The 21,062-nt window shown below is 47.5% G+C and overlaps 1 protein-coding gene across 2 annotated transcripts in view; it reads left to right on the top strand.

Annotated features, from left to right (window-relative positions):
* Positions 1 to 219: 219 nt before the first annotated feature.
* Positions 220 to 21,062, top strand: part of LOC119386925 (peptidase M20 domain-containing protein 2) — a 58,015-nt gene continuing 37,172 nt past the window's right edge. The window contains exon 1 of one of the 2 annotated variants that reach the window (XM_049413308.1): positions 220 to 496. The gene's annotated coding sequence lies outside the window, so the exon portion shown is untranslated. Of the gene's footprint in view, positions 497 to 684; positions 953 to 21,062 lie in introns of those variants that run through there. The other variant, XM_037654214.2, reaches the window with a different exon arrangement.

Genomic DNA, 21,062 nt, shown 5'->3' on the forward strand with positions numbered 1-21,062 from the left:
GCCACAACCACGTGGCAGCAGTCTCTTCAAAACTCTCCATTTAATATTGGAGCCATGTATACGCGTTTCCATCGCCTAGAAACTCTCGCTCAGGAAAGCCATGTGCGCTAGTTATGTAGCGGGCGTTGCGGTACATCGCGGTCACAACGGATACAGCCGCACAGCAGCCTGTGCGTTCGCAGCTGCACGATATAGGGTGTGCCGTACTACCGTTACATACGTAACGTATTTTCAAGACTTGAGACGACACAGATGCTCTCATAATGACTCACTCTAAGGCCATCTAGCCACAGTGTGAACCTGTATACTAGTGACGGTGTGCTCTCAACGACTTCTGAGTGTATGCTTGGCACGAATACTTTCGCTTGGCTGCGATATCTGCTCTGTCGGTTCAAAACAAAGGACTAATACCGAAGGCCGTGATAAGGCCACGTCGTGTCAGCAAATACTCTCTACAACACGGCACCCTTATTTCCTGCTTAGGAGTGGCACCAAGGTCAGTTGTGCGTTTGCCTTTCGTATATTAGGTGTCCAAAATGACAGAAAAAAAAAGATGAGTCGCAGAAAGTGAGCAGAACCTTCTTGTTCTCGCCTCATATCTCTCAACTCTTCATCGTCAGCGATGACGTAGCAAGCCTTCTTTTTTATTATTTCTTGCATGCGAAACGAGTTTGCAGTGCAAACAGATGCGTTCGCACTTAACGACATGGAAGATAGCAGCGCTTCCTAAAACACCTGACAAGCCTCGGCGCAGACAAGGAGAGGCTGTCCTTATCGGCGGACTCAGTATACGCATGCCATTTTCTCGCTATCTCAAAGGGCCATCGCTGTAACAATTCCTTGCAGACCGAGTGTCCAGCGGTGTACAGTCTTATTCGTCCCGTGGGGCTGATCGAGTGACCAACTTCTTTTCTTCACATCATATTTCACCAAAGAGAGAAAGAGAATAAAGGTAAGTCTTTGAAAATTGTAAACCCTTGCATAGAAATACGCAAAAGAGTCGTACGAGAGCTTTGCGATGATTTGGGGAAATCGGGGTTTGATTGAGGAAATGTTGCAGGGCGGGCCACGGGGCGCTGAAAATTCCACTCACTCACTCACTCACTCACTCACTCACTCACTCACTCACTCACTCATGCACGAGCCCCCCCCCCTCCCCCCCCTCCCATTCCGCCCCAAACACATATGTTGAGTACGGCTGCACCTGTAACAAAATTGTGGCGAACTCTGCAATTGGCAGTCACATTTTCTACACGCTAATTTCCTGCCTCCATTGATGTTCTGAGAAAGAGCAAAGTATTGTAGCATTTTTTTTTATAAAAGCAGCAGTGCAATTAGAGCAGTTCAGTTGTTGCTAGTCTTCTGCGACTGCAGCACATACGGCTGTGTACTAATGGCGTTTCTCGCAGACATATATTCTTTAAAATGTGCGGAACTGTAGTGTGATCTGCCCTCACGGTCTTAAGGGGCACGTGCTTGCTGCTTCGAGGGTAACCGAGACGCTTGAGGGAAAGCCTGCAGATTTCATATCCTAACAGTGAAAAACAAATAAATGACAAATTCAAATTAAGACCATCAGAGCATTTATTAATGAGCGAACTAGAGAGCACTTTCTGATGAATCATTGTTCCGTTCGCATAAACCTTGGATTTCGTTCGCATCAGCTTAGTTATAGCGGTTACAGTCACTAAACGTTAGCATATGTGCGATTGTGAGAGTAAAGCATTGTAGCCTCATATTGTAAGAGAAGTACAATTAGAGCAGTTTCTTGCTAGTCTTCGGCAACTGCAGCACATACGGCTGTGTAGTCATCACGTTTCTCGCAGATATATGTGGCGTTTTTTTTCTAAAAGAGCCAAATGCACTTTAACTGAAACTGAGAAAAACGCACTTTTTTGCTGCTGCCAATATGGTCGGGCCTGCTCGAACAATTTTTTTCTAGTGTGTTCCTGTCTCCTAAATACCTCAAATCCATATTGTGGCTAGAATCTATATAGCCCCCTGTCATCGTTATTCGGAGTAAACTTTGTATTTGGCTCTTATAGACGATTTTCCGCAGCGGCATACGGGCGCTGCCATGTTTGATCACGTGATCGTAACTGGCCTTCCCCCAGCCATTTGCCCCAGCCAACGCATTGGGCCAGCGAAGCGGCCGTGGCCGTACTACACAAGCTGGTTGCTGCAGGGTGTAAGCAAGTCACGTGCTTGCGCAGCAAAACATAGTTCTACATGTAATCGCCTCAGAGTTGAAAACGTTGAGACATTTGCGTTTGTTTGGTACGTACCACGCCACAACGATAAGGGATATGTTTAATCTGCGTCGTATTTATGGTGTATGTCTTTAATTGTTGTATTAGCAACCGCCAGTAGCTGGGGTTACAAGCCAACATGGCAGCACCCATGCAGACGCGACACCCCGCTTCGATCCGAACTCGCGCTTGCTACTCGCCCACTGTCCTCACAGCAATAAATAAATGGCAAAATCGGCCATCGCTTTGTGTCAGCTCACGCTGGAGAAGAAACGTCAGGTATGTTTTGTCTTTATTATTGCGATCAGCTGTGTTTATTTAGCCATGCCTGCTAAGCCTCGTCTCTGACAATATGAGAATGAATCTTGGAAATACTGCAAAATACCGACGAGTACATCGCTCTCGAAGGTTCAGGACGCGAATATAAAGCAAATAAATGCGTAGGTTTTGAACTTACCGGCCACACAGCGCAGGACGACGACGTGATAAATCCGAGGCGGAAGGAAACTACATCCACAGGTGCCGCCATGTTTACTTTTCCGGCGCTGCCGTTTACGCCGTCTGCTCGCTTTTACTCGTGTGCGCGCAGACGCTATGGGAACGCCGAGCAGACGACGCGACGCGGATGGAGACATATTGAGCAGCGCTGCTAAATGCCACGGCAGGGGGATGGCCATGGAGACGGCCACGGTAGGGGGACGGCCACGGTGCGGTGGCGCCATCTAGTTTGATTTAATCAACCAGCTGCGGAAAATCGTCTATAGACTGGAACATATCATTTGGGCTTGATTTAGCTCGTAAAAGAAGTCTGAAACTATTCGAATGTACGGTTAGCAATATTTTGCAATAAAATTAACATCATCCTTGTGCTTCCGTCGGTGCCGTCCTTCGTCGCATGCGCGTAATGACGATGACTAGACTTGAAGAGCGAGTGGTCCTTCGTGGCAAAAGGCGCACTATTCTGGACTTTCATCGTTTTCTTGTTCTTGGCATTTATTGAAGGCCTTAAAAAGTGCTCCAGCTCTTCTTCTTCTTCTGAGCTCGTTTTATGCCGTGCCGTTTCGAATCACTTCTTCTTCTTCAAGGAATAGATCGGTGCCCAATATCTTCATCTCATATATCTTTTATTTCAAATATAATGTCTTGGAGCGAAAGAAGGACATGATGCTGTAGCGCTAAACTCCAAAAGAAACACTAAGAGACAAAAAGAAGTAGTAAATTCGGCCTCTTACTCTTTATATTCGAGTTTTGCCTTACAACATCACGTCCTTCAGTAAGTGTCAACTCGCCCTAAAAAACTAATTGTGGAACGTAAACACGATAGCAAAGCAACCAGGACACAAATGAAACAGATTGGATGAGATCATGTTGGTTGTTTCGGCCACGATTGTTAACGCAGCGCTGGTTTAATGAATGTGGCTCAGTTTGATTGAAACAGATGCAGCATTTGGCTAATTTTAACACGAAAGTGTTTTATGCCGGGGTCCACCACAGCTCCACTGACGCATTTCCGTCACGGATATGACGTTGTAAAATATAAAGACTAACATATGGCAAAAGAAAAAGAAGCTCCGTCACCGGGAGTCGAACTTATAACGCCCTCTCGATCGCCAGCGCGCAGCGCGAAACGACTCCGCCACAGACAGCATATATATATATATATATGTTCTCTGCTATGCTAACGGCGAGCTATTTATGTACACCATTTGCCGGTGGCAGTACTCAGAGATCGGCGGTACAGAGTGTTTTCGTTATCAGTAGCGAGATGGCGCGAAGGGATCGAAGAGCGCGCTTTGAAAGTCGTCCCCCACGCGGATTAGCGCGCGCCTCGACAGGGAGTAGTCGCTCGTGCGGCCTCTTATCTCTTGATCTCGGTGGTTTGTACGTCTTGCGCTCTGCCTGCAAGTTTCCGTTGAGAGCACGAAGGTCACCTCGCTCACTGCAGCGGCCGCTTCTGCGAAAGGAGCGCGCTGCTCACACAGAAATCAGTTACAACTGTGACAGTTCGCGCTCATCCTGTCTATGTTCGTTCCGCGCGTCCTTTCTGCTCGAGCAACGCATTGCAAGTTTCGAGCGGCTTCGCGTAACATTACAATTTGATGCTGTAGCATTCATTCCTTCGCGCTTGGGGCGAAAGAATGCACAACAAACGCTCAACTACGTCTGTGAAGACATGTTTCACTTTCGTGTTATACCACTTCCTAGGACAGAGGGATCAGCCATGTTTTCTTTTTTATTAGAAACTGCCTTTTTGATTTCAGGTTGCAATCACCACCTTAATTCCAACTGTTTGAGAAGTTAAGGATACTTAGGCGTGCTTTACGCTCCCGTGAAATTTAGCACAGTTTCGGTTTCTGCATTTGGCTCTTTAAAAAAAAAAAAACGCCACATATATTCTTTAAAATGTGCGGAACTACAGTGTACTCTGCCCTAAGGATCTTACGGGGCACGTGCTTGCTGCTTCGAGGGTAACCAAGACGCTTGAGGAAAATCCTGCAGATTTCATATCCTAACAGTGAAAAAATTTAAAAAAATCACGCCATATCCACGAAGTGAATGATGATGAGTGGGCGAAGCTCCGGAGGTAATCTGGTAAACCGTCAATCCCCGTAAATTTTGCCCACTCGATCACACAAACGCAGGGGTCCTCATATATGACGTTAAGCTCGGGGGAACGTTTGTTGTCGGCGTTGCCGTTTTGCCTTTCGAGGGCGAGAGCGCGTTCACGATCGTTTTCATCCATGGCAGAAAGAGAATGTATGGTCTGGAACGCGCTTATACTTCATGGTCATCAGTGTCATCGTCATCGTTATCACGTGTAGTGGGTACATTGGTACATTCCACTACAGGCGATGCGCAAAGCGCCGACGACGCCATCTGCCGCCACGGCTTGGAAGCGCTGACGGGTCCCGGCGAGCAGTGTCCCCGCGAGCGTCTACGCGAGTGCACGGATGGATGTGTTTTCGTCGTGATTTAACAAATCTGTCGGGCCTCAGCGATGTCGAAAAATAGCTGCTGCGTTGTCAGCTGCTCAAACACACACAAAAAATCGCAGGAACGCACTTCTACAGGTTTCCGGTGCTATTTCATGAGCGAGAGCGACGGCGGTGGTGGATTGCGGCTGTACGACGTAGAAAGTAAGCAATCGCGCTTTGTTTACGGCAGTGTTAGAACGATTACCGTGTTTTTATTTCTCCATTTATGTGGCTACGTATTCAGCGAACGCTACTACGTTTACACTTGGTCGCCTCGCCTGCATTGTAGACGCTACAATGCACATGAGGTTGTTATTAGTGATAAGACGCGATGCCTAGGCTCTCTTGAAAAACGAATGGCGCGAAGCGCAATGCCAGAGAATGTGGGGCAGGTGACGGCTCCTTTACAAAAGCGCCGTGTAATCACACGTGTGCTGCACGAAATCGGCTGCATTCTACCTAATGATGGCACTGAAATGCGATCATCGGTGCCGAACGTTCGCTGTGCGCTTCTGCACCGATGATGACAAGTGTATCGTTTATTTTTTCACAAGTTTATCATGCTGGTTTCAAAGTTTTACCAACGCTGACCCTTCGCGTGGCCGCTCCTGTGAAATCTATACGCCGGTGCGACAGCACTCCCTCAAAATCTGCTATATAAACACATGGCTCGTAAACGAAGCTACTGTGTCGAGAAAAAACGTTGGTTCACGCGTCAACGCATGCAGGCATTATTGATCGCGACGTTATAATGAAGGCGGTGTACTTACGATGAGCTCTACTTCGTAGGGAAGCTTGTTGACGCTTGTCTGTGGGAAACACTTGGCGCGTATGGTGACGTACATACATTGTCGTCTTACAAAGCTTTGACATCGGACACATGTCCACTATTATAAAGTGCGGCTCCTTTGCGCACACTATCGCCGCAAAAGTAATTATCTGGGACGCGCACAAGCGGCAAATCGCACGCGCGCAAATGAAGCGTCTGCTACGCGACCCACCAGCGGTTCCAACGGCCGCCGCTACGCGGCTTTCAGCGGCGCCCCTATAGGCGCTGCGCATCGCGGATACTGGAACGCGCTTATTCTTCATGGTCATCAGTCGTCATTGTCATCTTTATCAGATGGAGTGGATACATCCCACTATTCGTGGCTAACTACTACTACATACTACAAAGGAGGGACAGGCCCACACCCTGAGGAGCTTCGCCCCTAAAAAATAAACCAAATGACATAAACCATGGATTTTGTACGTGTCAGTCGTATCAGCTTGGTTGTAGTCACTAAACGTTAGTATGTGCGAGATCTTTTCCTCAGGTAGTAATTTTTCTAATAAATTGAAGTTGATATATCTCCACTGAATGCCAATATCCTGCTGACTAGATATTTAATCGTCACGTTACAATAACACTTACTGTATATAATTGAGAATTAATAATGTAATCGCCACTGATACATCAATGACTGAAGAGAGAGGGAGAGTGGGGTTGGCTATTCTTTCAGTCATTATACTGGCCATATACGTTACGCCTCTCGGATTATTTGCAGGTATGCATTAGAAGCGAAATCAACTGCAATTATTTTAGCCGGTCGAAAACTTCAAGTAAATCATTCGACAGGTGTTATAGTGACCGATTCTTTACCAGTATGCACATAACGCGCTCTATCTTCAGAAACTTAATTCAAATCATGAATCCTTGTAAACTTACGGCTGGTGCGGTTGTTATGTGCGCCAGGCAGTAATAATTGTTGGCGTTTTATGTGCCAAAACCACCATGTGATTATGAGGAACGCGGTGGTGGAGGGCTCCGGAAATTCCGACCACCTAGGGTTCTTTAACGTGCACCCAAATCTACGTACACGGGCCTCCAACATTTCGCCTCCGCTGAAACGCAGCCGCCGCGGCCGGGATTCGATCCCGCGACCCTCGGGTCAGCAGTCGAGCACCATAGCCACAAGGCCACCGCGGCGATGTATGCGTGCCAGGTCACCGTGGTATAGTTTCTAACGATATGACTGACTTTATCCGCGCGGAAATCCCTTGATGGACCTATAATGTTCATTGTGCCAATTTCGGCTTACGTGGTTGCGCCTTGGTTAAGAAAATTTCTTCCAAACCAAGATTCTATAAAACTAAAGATGTCAAAGCCAGATTTTACTCATTTATTTTCTACACTGACCAGTAAACGGCGTTACACGCTAAAATTGAAAATCGGAACGAACATTTTTTTCAGAAAATGCCCAGTTGTTGAGTTGACTAATCCATTCTTTGTCATCCGCAAGTTCCCCTGTATATCATCACTGCGCAAATTTATGTCCACGCCACATATTTTCACTCGCTGTACTGTATGGTGCTTTACGAACACGTGCAGGTGGTCTTGCGCATGCGCTGCATATGCGGTAAAGGTGGTTACGAAGCCATATAGTTTGAAATAGTTGCATAAACAAGCTTCCTATACCTGCGTCCCATCTCGCTGGTTACTGCGTAAATGTGTGAAAAAAAAAATTAAAAAAATTAAATTGCGTTTCATTTCATAAAGTACAGTGCGCGGTGAATTCGAATCTAAATATGATGCACTGACTCCGCAAGAATCCTGCTTTACGTAACTAGCACAGGCACACCCACACCCGCCACGGTAGTCTAGTGAATATGGTGCTGGACCACTGACCCGAAGGTCACGGGATCAAATCCCGGCCGGGGCGGCTGCATTTTCGATGGAGGCGAAAATGCTTGAGGCCTGTGTACCTAGGTTTAGGTGAAGGTTAACGAACCCCAGGTGGTCAAAATTTCCGGAGCCATCCACCACGGCGTCCCTAATAATATCGGGGTTTTGAGACGTTAAACCCAAGATATTATTATATTTTTAAATCGTGCTTAAAGGTAACAAAACACCGGTATATCGCGCAGCCTAGCGGATGAGAACGGAAATCTGGGCGAGTTTGTAAGAATTCATCGTAGAGCATGTAGCGCAAAAATTACGGGGACACAAGAAAGCAACATAAAGCGCTCGTCTCGTGTTTATGTTGCTTTCTTGTGTCCCCGCAATTTTTGCGCTACATGCTCTAGCGGATGAGCCTTGAAGCTGGATTATGGAGTCGATCATTTTGCTGCACGTAGTAACGTAGACTGATGCTGTCATGCGCGGCATAATTGTACACACGCTTCCGACGTCTACAAACACAACAGCGACAAGGCTGATTTTGTTGCGTTCAGTGTGGAACAGAATGATCAGCAAAAGAAAAAAGAACGAAAAGAGACGCGTGGGAGAGCATGAATGTTATCTCAAGGGGGCTTGAGATAGAAGTGGGTCTTTTATTGCAGGCCATTGCGATATAGAGCTAGTTTCAGTGACCGAGTGTTACGACTTTTGCCCCGCCACGGTGGTCTTGTGCTTATGGCGCTCGACTGCTGATCTGAAGGTCGCGGGATCGAATCCCGACCGCGGCGCGGCGGCTGCATTTGCGATGGAGGCGAAAATGTTTGATGCCCGTGTACATAGATTTAGGTGCACGTTAAAGAACCCCAGGTGGTCGAAATTTCCGGAGCCCCGCACTACGGCGTCTCTCACAATCACATCGTCGTTTTGGGACGTTAAAACCCAGATATAATAATATAGTGTTACGACGCACCACGCTGTAAAATGGGGGCTGCGTAACAGGCCCAGCTTTTCACGATATGGAAGGCATGTAACAGATTACGATTTTACGTAAGACACATGGGCGCAGCCACCTTGGGCTGCAAAACGAATGTTTTCTTATTTTTTGTATCTGGCGACGTGGATAGATATGGCCAGGACACGTCGAATGCACCAACACAACCGTTTTCATGTGTAGACGTCTACCGTAGCACTGTTCGTTTAGTTGTTCAAGATATAAAACGGCAAAGGTTGTTAACCTTGCCCAATATGGCGGCTCGGAAACCCGTCCGTAAAACAGCTGCTAACTGGCTAGAGTTTTTACGTAATAATCTCATTGCCACGAGCACCAGTGTTTGTAACAGGTGTGTCGACTCAGGTGCGCAGTGACCACGGACAAACAGCACAGTTGTCCATTATATGCAGGCAACTCGGGCGTAGAGAAACATAGTTTCGTTGGTATGTTTCTCTATGAATGGAGTATTTAGGATCGGTGCGCTCGCCGTTTCTCGTCGGGAGCACAGCATGCGAGTGTTTATTGCGGTGCTGCTGATGTGTTCTGAAAATGTTGTCACTTTAAATTATTTATGGCATAAATGTAAGTCGTCAAACTAAGATACATATCAAAACTTTTATTGAGGGGAAAAAAAATGTCCAGGAAGCGGGTGGGTGGGGCCCCTATTCCGGGGCTCCACTTGCTTGAGCGGCCTGCCGCGCCTGGTCGAGGAGCGCTAGTTGCACCCCCCGATCCTCGCTGGCGAGCAAAGACTCCCACTGCTCCCTTCCGGAAAGTTTGCCGGCTGTTTGCGGTGAGTTAATTTCGGGTGGCCTGTTCTGGCAATCCCACGTTATGTGGGCATGCCTCCGCACCGCGGACAGCTATCGATGTACATTGTGGAGTGAATGGCATGTTTCAAATAAAGGTTCGGATATGTATGTGTTTGTATACGGCGCCAGTCGTAAGAGTCCCGCTCAGATAGATCAGGGTGTGGTGGACTGTACTGTCGTCGCTCAAGCCGTTGGTGCTCAAGGATGTCTCGCGGTAAGAAAGGATGTTCATCGGAGTGGTCGGCCGCTCGGTTGATAAAAGCACGAGCTGCACCGTCCGCTTTCTCATTGCCGTCGAGTCCTGCTTGACCCGGGCACCGGATGATCTCATGGTCCTACGTTAGGTCGGGTCCTAATAGGCAAATGGTGCTGTGTGGTAGTCTCCCGGTGAGAAAGAGTCTACATGCGACCTTGGAATATGTAAGAATAAGCCATGATTGTCCCAGGGTATCCTTAGCTAGTGCGATGGCTGAAGCTTCTGCGGTATTCGCGGACGCGGCTCGAGCAGAGGCGCATGTCAGAAGCCCTTGACTTGCGGCCGCACCTACGACTGCGAGGGCGTACTTGTTGGTACCGCATCGGGAGACATCTGTGTACACCGTGTCAGGATTTCCCCCGAATTGCCGCTGTAACTTGCGAGCTCGAGCGCTTCTACGACCTTTGTGGTATTGTGGGCTCGTGTTTTTGGGAATAGGCGCTACTAAGATTCTTTCACGTACCTGTTTAGCCATGGACTCCAGTTCTTCTCCCGCATACTGAAGACGAGATTGGTAACCTACACGGAATAGCAATTTCCTCCCAGGATTGGTTAAGCTAAGCCTTTCGCGTTGAGAAATGAACACTCTGTATACCGAGGGATTCCATGACTTCAGTGGATGTTCCGAGTGGTAGGCTGAGAGCCACTTTGTACGAAGTTCAGGTCAACGCATCTAGAACCCTTAGATCTGTTTTATGGGGTCCTGGAAAGGAAAACTCTATGTGAGCCGACTGAGGACAAAAGCCTGAACAAGCCGGAGCGTCTCGGCTTCCTTGAGACCTTTTCGGTGATAGATGACTCTATAAATCATACGGGAGATCTGCTTCACCGTTGTTCTGAGAGTTTCGATTGTGTGGCCCACTTGCTTGTTGCGCTGAAGCCAGAGTCCGAGAACTCGCATTTTCTGAACCTCTCTTATCTGGCCGTCTCTTAGAGAGAGGTTGACCTGCTCGTGAATTCGACAGCCTCGGCTCGGATTGTAATAAATTCAGATTTTTCGGGGGCGTAGCTCATTCCGCTGCGGCGAGCGAAGTTTTCATCAGCGGTCACCACATCTTGTAGGATTTGTTCTTTTTGTCCTAAAGATCCACTGGCGGCCCATAGGGTAACGTCGTCCGGATGTAACGTATACTCTAACCCTGGAATGCCGTCGAGATATTTGGTTAAGCGCCTCATGCCGATGTTAAAGAGAAGGGGGGAGAGTATCGCCCTCTGCGGTGTACCTTTATTGGGCATGCAAAAAGGATCTGAGCGCGTAGTGCCTATGCCTATTGTAGCAGTGCGAGCGGTCAGGAAACAGCGGGCGTAGTTATGGATTTTTTGCCCACAACCGATGCCAATTAGCTCAGATAAGATGAGCTCATGTGGAATAGTGTCGAATACGCTTTTCAAATCAAGAGCTACGATGAGATGTTCTGTACCAACCGTGGTCCAGGATCTCCTCCCGAAGGATCTCCTCCCGAAGGAGTCGGGAAACGTCCTGCTTTGACAAATGTTGGCGAAATCCAAAGATGTTAGTTGGAAAAAGGTTTCGATCTTCAATGTAAGACGTGAGACATGTGGGAATCACCTTTCCAAATAATTTACCGAGGCAGGATTTAGTGATATTGGTCTGAGATCTTGTAGGGCGTGGGTTTTTCCTGGGAATAAGGGCGATTTCGGCTTCCTTCCAATGTTGTGAAACCACGCCTTTCTCCCATACCTGTTCGTTAAGATATCGAGTAAACTGTTTTAGGTGTTCGTCGCTCAGGTTCCAGATCATAGCGTTTGTTAACTGATCAGGTCCGGGGGCAGTGTTGCGCTTTGCTGCTTGGGCTGCCGCAAATAGTTCTGCCTTGGTTATCGGTGCGTCGAGCACGGCATTTTCTTGCCCTCGGTATGGTAAGGTGCACGGGGGAGGGCTGACCGGGCCTACTTACTTCTCTCGGAGCTTAGTGAGAAGGTCGTCATCTGTTCCTGGAAATTCTCCGGCGAGCTTCTTAAGGTAGGTCACCACCTTCGAAAAGCGATTTTTCGAAAAAGCCTTGATTTCTTAAAATTAATATTGTTAGATTCCCTGTCTATTCAAGAATATTTAGCAACAAGAATTATTTTGATAGCTCAAGCGGTTCAAAAGTTCTGGCGATTTTTCCAACCCCTCCTAGATGCGTCCGAAACCGAAACTGAAGGTTTCCGATACCATGGCGTCTGCTACCTCGTCATAAATGTCTCTCAGAATGCATATTACATCATTTTCGTATGCTTTAGTTCATTCTTAAGCTTTTCTAAGCCTTTGGGGCAAGTCATCTTCTGAGTTCATTAAAAAAATTCTACTAGAGGGCTACGGGGCGATACAGCACTCTTTGTTAACTTTGCGCGCGTTCGCGTGGCGTTTGCGTCTGTGTCGCGTGAGCTTTTTCGCGCGCTTTTTGAGCATCATAGATTTAGCGCTCTACACTCAAGAAGAAAGTCTGTGTACTCTATGAAATATGGCAAAATACAGGACTACAAGGAAGCGTCAACGGAAGTTCTTAGGAAATCAACATACCAAGTGTGCGCCCGCCGTAGAGCATGTGGATGCTACTGTTTCAGCGAGTGCCCGAAAACTAGGCTGTGTGGAGCAGGATTGTGACATCTCATCGCAAGATCGGCCCCTCGAAGGTAACAGGATCATAGACATTGGAATCCTTTCTTCCGTTTTTTCATCTTGGGCATGTCCAGAATGCAAAAACACTTCGCTAAACCTCGACGAACGCACCCGCTGTGGTGTTTCTTTTACTTATGGTCTTTCGTGTGTTTTGTGCGGCTTTGAATGTGCGTTCCAGTCATCAAGAAAGAGTAGCCACACAATAGAAAGCAATGTCCGCCTTGTCTATGCCATGCGACAACTCGGGAAAGGACACAAAGGTGCTGTCACATTCTGCAAAGTCATGAACATGCCGCCACCTCCTTGGCATTCTGCATACCAGAAATTATCGTCAAAGCTTTCTAAAGCTGCTAAAATTGTTGCCATGAAATCTATGGCCGACGCTGCCAGTGAAGTGCGTAATCTTGTCGTCAGTAACGAGCGCGGCGTGTCGGGGGACGGCACATGGCAAAAGCGCCGACATTCGTCACTCAGTGGGTGTGTGTCATTGATTTCTGTCGATACTGGTAAAGTCATCGACCTAGAGGGACTTTCTAGCAAATGCAGAGCATGTGAGTCACGACGAAAGCTGACTAGGCATCGAACCCGGCCACTACACGACGATGGCGTGCCTGACCAGTGACTGCTGCCGTGTGAGGAAGGCCGCGCGCAACTCAGGTAGAGACGCAAAGCACGCGAGAAAAAAACTCCGTGCATCAGCTCGGTCAAAAGAAGACCGTGCCGCTTCCATGGAGGGCCCAAGCTATGAGCCTGGCGGATTTTAGGCACTTCTGATGTTTTTTTATTACATAAACGTTCATTTGAAATCTTTAAACCCTTTTTTCTCAAAACATGTTTTTTTGCTTTCTGCTCTTGCGCGAACAGTGATAACTCTCCGTGAGTGAGTGAATAAACTTTATTAAAAGTCCGGACGAGGCGGGGGGAAGAGGGGATTAACCCCTGTCCCGTCCCACTCTCCGTCGATGATGGCGTCAGGTGACGGCTTGAAGCCCTTGCACCCGGGCGGCATCCTCGGCTTGCCGGACGGCCCAAAGTTGGTCGGTCAGCTTGTCGCTGGTGAGTGCCGCCTCCCAGCGGCAGCGACGCCGACGCAGCCGATCCTCAGCAGTGACCACAGCCGCGGCGGCGGTCGGCCCCTGCCCTCGCGCGGTGGTAGCAATTCGCCCCTGTCTAACATGCGTCGCGAAGTGAGCGGCGGCAGCGACATTAACTCTCCCGGCACATTCCCAAAGCATGTGCCGCAGTGTGGCTCTTTCCCCGCACGCTTTACACGCGTCCGTCGGGTACAAGCTCGGATAACAGATGCGTAGGATCGCCGGGCTGGGGTAAGTGTCTGTTTGTAGTAATCTCCAAGTTACGGCCTGTCTTTTGTTTAATTTGTCGTGTGGTGGAGGGTATTTGCGTCTGTTTAGTCTGTAATGTTGTGTGATGTCGCTGAATGTGGTCAGGCGATCGCCCCACGACCATTCCGGTTGCTGTTGTGTTCTTACTCTCTCTGGGATGGAGTCAGCCGCGGCTCGGTGAGTGAGACCTCGAGCCGCGGTATGGGCCGCCTGGTTGCCTGCAAGCGGGACGCTGGTGTGAGCCGGGGTCCACAGGAGAAAGACCGTCGCATTTTCGGTTTTTGAATGCGAGGACGGTGACGTCGGGGCCATCGTTCCTCGAAAGTCGCCGCCGTCCCTGCTTCCATAGCGAGTCTCCGTGTAATAACTCTCCGTGTAATAACTCTCCGTGTAATAAATATTTTAGAGTGAAATTTTGTGTGCTGTTTTATTATACATAGAGCTGTGCATTCAAGCAGAATTAGTGAGAACTAGGAGTAACTTTTTATACTATGGCCAATTGCGTGAAAAAAAAAAAAAACCTGCCGGAGTTCATCTTTATTAGTTTTTTTATGATAACGCACCTCAGCTTTGAGATACGGTGATGATCGTGCTTAGATGCACAGCCTGTTGTCCTCACTACATACCTGCCACGTTGCATTTGAATCGCATTGACCATTTTTCACTTATGACTGTTGGCGCAACATGCATATTTTGGCACATTTTGATTTTTATAAAAAAAGAATTTTAATTTTTTGCAATTTTCGAAATTTAAACATTCCAAATAACTAAGCTTTACACACCAAAAGTGCGGTTGTAACTTTCGGACCATAACTGAAAATTTTTCTCGAAGGTGGTGGCCTACCTTAAGAGTGCGGTTTGCGGCCGTTTTGGTTTTACCAGGTTCCATTATGCTGCGCATAGGGCTGGGCAAAGATACTTTAAAATTGTATCGCGATACGATACAAGAAACTCAGGCAAAAAGTGTTGGAGATACAGATACAAGATACTGCCGCAATAATTGTATCCGATACGATACTTGGCAATTGTATCTTGAGATACTTCGATACATTCTCAAATTTGTTGTTATATATCTATATAATGTATCAGCAAACGCCTACGCACGGAAATGTCTTCTTGAAAATTTCTTAAATGTGACCTATTTTGTTTCACTTGAACGAAATGTCTGTTAGTATCTCAAAAGTTTTGCCCTTCTTGCCCAAAGTCCATCAGTTTGCTTCTAAAACAACTTATTGGGCTTTGTTTTAGCTTCTTCACAGGACAACTATTTATGCACTTCGCTGACAGTGGTTCTTGCTTGTCATTTTTGCAACTGATGGGAGTCGCTGCTCAGCTTGCCGACCAGCTAGCGGGTTGCCATTTAATCACAATATCTTCTATAAGAAGCCTTCGCACGACGGTGCAAATACCGGTGTGGACCTTTACCTTGTCCGTAAAAGACAGCTTGCACAATACCGTATATCCGGACAGGTGTACAGCAGCAATAGTGCTGGTAGCGACATTTTTTTTTTTTGGTGGGGGGGGGGGGACGCATGGTGTATACTAGGGGTTTGAGACCTTTCGCTAGCGGCCCGGCCCGCACATATGACCGTCTTCGTCTCATTTGTTTTTATTTTCTAAATAAGTATGTTCGTGAGCTACACAGACATGACAGGTCTCAAGCGTTCCTTTCGTGAGGAACATGTGGTCACCATGTGCTGAAACATAACCGTGGAACAAAAACCTATATTTCGGAATCTGCGTTCAGAATTCACTCGTTGTGTACTTCGGTATCGATGTTTCTCGAATCCTGACTCCAAATACCCTTCAGATATGACCTATATATGAGATATGAGAAAGGCTTCCTTTCAAACGTCATTTTGTTCAAACTCTCTCCCACTGTCTTCACTGTCCCGGCCCTTGGAACTAAATTTCGCGAATGCGGCCCGCTGGCTATAAGCTGAGTTTGAGACCCCTGGTGTAAACGTAGATAACGTAAAACTGCAATGAATTTTCATATTCTACTTATCTGCTAGCGTATAGGATTCTGTGTTGATATACTCACTAACGTGTAATCCTTTAGCAATATTTCTTCAACGAGAGAACATGTGCAACACAGAAACGTCTCAGACGTATTGTATAGTTGCACAAAGCGTCGCAGGACACCGCCGCTATTCGCGCTATTGCCGCTTATAGCTGCTATAACGTGGCGATTAGTAATACAAGAAATATTTAGGAAGGCCTCAAACAGGAAAACAAATATAAGTAAAATAGAGAGGTGGTTCTATATCAAACATTCACATTCAATGAGTACAGAAATACAATACAGACGGTTCCCCTAATATCTATGAGCATGAAGTATCGTCAACTTACCTGTTGAGACAATAGAAAATTCAGTGCCTATCGAAAATCGCCTGAAACGGCTCGTTGGGATGCTCATGAGTAAAATGGAGCATTCAGTAAAACAAAGTTTCTCGAATCCCCTTCCTAATACCTTTAAGATGGCTCCTAATGATTTCCATTATTATAATGCAAACTCAATTTCGCTATTTTCCTAAGCGGTAAGCAGGACGTTTTGTACTGTAACTCAAGGGACGCCCACATAATTATATATTTGTTGACAAAATCGCCTTGGCAACGTGTAAATGTGTAAACAGTAGTAGAAATATAAAGCAGTCAGAATAAAGCAGAGGTCTTATTTTGGGAGCGCGTTACAAAATACATACTGCAGCGACCAGACCGGAAAAACAGTACAGAGACCTAGGTAATGTATGGGATGCAATATGACAGCTAAGAAAGCACTTGTGCTAATAATCAAATTATGATTTCATAAATGCTTCGAATAAATGTATCAGGAAGTGAAAATACGGTACGCCAAGATATTTTCTGCAAAGTAAACGCTTGCTGTATGAGATCTAGCATCAGTACTAGTGGTGCTGAAGTTGTTAGAATCTTATTTGCATATAAGTTAATTCATTTCATGAAAGTCAAACTTACATCCAAGAGATCCTTCAAATCGCGGTTATGCAAAATCGACGAGACACAAAGCAACCCCATCCTTGCACGCATCCCATTTCGTTACGGAGCAAGACGCAAGAGAATCTTCAATAACGACACTGTAGCAACATCAGAATTTGCGCGATAGACGCTGCACGTAGTGGAGTACGCGGCGCAGGACAGTGGCTAAGAGCAAGTGTCGCGGCATTGGCGCAACTAAAAAGAAAAAAAGATCGAGAAAACAAAAGGTACGTGGGCTGGGCGTAGACATCCGCGCCCTGAATTGTCTTCCTGATCATCTGCCATCACTGGAGCACTCTGGTGGAAAAATAAAATTGCGTCACTGCCCTTAGACTTATTCAGATGGCTTAGTGGTACCAGTACCAGCTTGAGAAGTGGAGCTTGGCCAGCGATTATTGTTTCGCATGGTTTTGTTGCGATAGGAGTATCTTGTATCTTAAGATACACGATACATTATTGAATGTATCGGAAATACAGATGCAGATACTCGTCTTTCGAGACGTATCGCGATACAGATACAAGATACCCATAGAGTATCTAAGATAGTATCTAAGATAGTATCTAAGATACATGTATCTTCGATACTGCCCAGCACTGGCTGCGCAGTATTGCCCATGTCTTGGAGGTGTGTAATGTTTCGCGAAGTGAGTCGCAAAAACTCGCCCAGCTAGCTGTCTCCAACTGATGCGCGTAAGCGTTTGCCCGTTCGGATATCTCAGCAATTCTGTGGCGCAGTCACACTTAACACTCATTTATACGGCTTGTATTTCGCTTACAACTCATAATTCGAGGTGAACAGCTGGACTTCTTGCAACGGGGACAAGCAGGTTCTCTTTGGTTTCTTGACCCCGTTTCAAGAAGTCCTGCTGTTTAGCTTGAATTATGCAGGACGAATTAACCCTATAGCTTTGGCGTTGCAATATATATTACAAGTTTGTAAAGCCCTTCAGGCCAATGTCCCCACTCAGCTGTGTTATCTCTCCAGAAAGGCTTGGTTAGACAATCGACCTTTAGCCTCGTGCACCCTTGAAGCGACGATACGCTCTACGGCGTTGTATGCACGTGATGACGAAGCTCATTGTAAAAGTGATTGTTCAGCGTCGCCCGAAAAAAAATGGAGAGACCAGCGCGCCCAGATTGCAACTCCATATCGTTGCACAAGCGAAGACGCATAGCTCAGCGAAACTCGAATAGCAGAGGTGGCGACGCGCGAGATGAAGACGCTGCCTAAGCGCGCTGTCGGGCACAAGGTGCGCAGACTATAGGCGATGCGCAAAGCGCCGACGACGCCATCTGCCGCCATGGCTCGGAAGCGCTCGCGGGGCCCGGCGAGCAGTGTTCCCGCGAGCGTCTATACGCGAGTGCACGGATGGATGTGTTTTTCATTGTGATTTAACGATTCTGGCGGGCCTCAGCGATGTCGAAAAATACCTGCTGCGTTGTCGGCTGCTCAAACACACACAAAAAATCGCCAGGAACGCACATATACAGGTTTCCGGTGCTATTTCATGAGCGAAAGCGACGGCGGATTTCGGCTGTACGTAAGCAATCGCGCTTTGTTTACGGCAGTGTTAGAACGATTACCGTGTTTTACAGCGAAAGCTGTTATGAGATCATTTCACCGGCCGTTTTTGGCGCCGTAGTTGTCCGCCGCCGCCGCCGCTGAAGCCGCCGCCGCCGCCGCCGGTGTCCGTAACCAATATCGCTCGAAATAAGAAAAAAAACCGACATAAGAAAAAAATTCCAGGATGGAACGAGGTTCGAACCTGGGCCCTCTGCGTGGGAGCCCAGTATTCAACCTCTGAGCCATGCCGGTGCTTGAAACTGCTTTGCAAAAAGGTACAATATAGGCTTCATGTCGGGAAGGAACCACATTAGCTAATGCAATATAGCGTGGTAGAAGTTTAAAATAAGCACCAAGCGTCGCACAACGCGAATTCTGTAACCAGGCGTCACACAATGCGATTGATTGCGCAACGAGTAGGTTGTTGAATGCTTCCAACCCAGTACAAAGGACTCTGCCATAATTCTTCATCGTCATCAGGCACAGCATCAACAAAGTGCGCATAATGCCTTAGATGCGTTTAGCAGGTGCCAACGCTCTCCGTAGAATGACGAAAAATGGCACAGTGCCTGCTGCCCTACTTCTCAAAAATTACAATGATTTATAGCGTAGTGGGTTCCTCGCAAGTGCACTTGTATTGCCAAGGAAGCCCATAAGCGCATGATCCACTTCCTCGGGGCCTCAGTAAAATTACAATGATTTATAGCGTAGTGGGTTCCTCGCAAGTGCACTTGTATTGGTTGCCAAGGAAGCCCATAAGCGCATGATCCACTTCCTCGGGGCCTCAGTAAAATTACAATGATTTATAGCGTAGTGGGTTCCTCGCAAATGCACTTGTATTGGTTGCCAAGGAAGCCCATAAGCGCATGATCCATTTCCTCGGGGTCTCAGTAAAGTTCTTCGCACCCCCCCCCCCCCCCCGTCTCTCTCCCACGTCAACGTATGTTATACAGCATGACGGGAGAGGGAAATAGCGACCCAAGAGAGCCCCAAGAGAGCTTACAACGGGCTCTAGAAACGCCGCTCTTCCAGCTTTCGCTGTGACTGTGCTGCGGTTTCAGCGCAGGCCTGGCGTTTTTTATTTTTTCTTTTTTGTCGCTACGTTTTCAGCGAACGCTACTACGTTTACGCTTGGTCGCCTCGCCTGCATTGTAGACACTACAATTCACATGAGGTTGTTATTACTGATAAGACGCGATACCTTGGCTCACTTGAAAAACGAATGGCGCGAAGCGCAATGCGAGAGAATGTAGGGCAGGTGACGGCTCCTTTAAAAAAGCGTCGTGTAATCACACGTGTGCTGTACGAAATCGGCTGCATTCTACCTATTGATGGCACTGGAATGCGATCATCGGTGCAGAATGTTCGCTGTGCGCTTCTGCACCGATGATGACAAGCTTATCGTTTATTTTTTCACAAGTTTATCGTGCTGGTTTCAAAGTTTTACCAACCCTGGCCGTTCACGTGGCCGACTCTGTGAAATCTATACGCCGGTGCGACAGCGCTCCCTCAAAATCTACTATATCAGCACATGGCACGTAAACGAAGCTACTGTGTCGAGAAAAAACATTGGTTCACGCGTCAACGCATGCAGGCGTTAGTGATCGGGACGTTATAAAGAAAGCGGTGTACTTACGATGAGCTCCACTTCGTAGGAGAAGCTTGTCGTCGATTGTCTGTGACAAACACTTGTTGCGTATGGGGACATTGTCGTCCCACACAGCTGTGACATCGGACACATGTCGACTATTATGAAGTGCGGCTCCTTTGCGCACACTGTTGCCGCAAAAGTAATTATCTGGGACGCGCACAACCGGCGAATCGCACGCGCGCAAATGAGGCGTCTGCTACGCGACCCGCGAGCTGTTCCAACGGCCGCCGCTACGCGGCTTTCAGTGGCGCCCCTATAGGCGCTGCGCATCGCGGATAGGAGGCTCGAAAGGGAAGAGCTATACCATCGATACACTGAGGCGAGCATAAACATAGGTGGATACGTTGTATGTATGCACTCGGGCACGTAGGATTGCACTATATATGTGCAGTTTGGAACGAAGGAGGAAGGGAAGGAAAGAAATAAACGTTTAGTACTTATTGGCCTGGCGTGCTGTCTTCACACTGGCTGCCAGTCCAGATAGCCATCCACAGGTAACAAATAAAAACAACTTGTATTTGGAGATTTTAAGAACATAAATGGCTTCGGTCTCGTCGCAGTGACTAGCACATTATCTCGAGAGCAGACCCATCATAATTTATTTTAAGGATTATTTTCGCTCACTTTCGGCGTTGTTATTCAAGTGCACGGCCGGTCGATCCCGTAGAGCACGCGGGCGTTGCGCTATTCGGAGCACCAATCAAGCGCAAGAAATTAAACAGCTAGACAAGAATTCTTCTGCTATCACCACTCAGAGTTCAGCCACGAGGCGCCGCTTGTAACATCCGCGAGGCTTCCAATATGTCTCACTTCACTCAGATTTGAGTGGCTTGACCTGCGCCGTGTTGGTTTGTGGCGCTCGGCCGCCCGCCGAGGATGTCGACGTGATTCCTCCAGCTGCCATATTGAAAGCCGCCGAGAGATGCACCGGAGTATTTG

The sequence above is a fragment of the Rhipicephalus sanguineus genome, chromosome 3, assembly GCF_013339695.2.
Source record: "Rhipicephalus sanguineus isolate Rsan-2018 chromosome 3, BIME_Rsan_1.4, whole genome shotgun sequence".
NCBI lineage: Eukaryota > Metazoa > Arthropoda > Arachnida > Ixodida > Ixodidae > Rhipicephalus > Rhipicephalus sanguineus.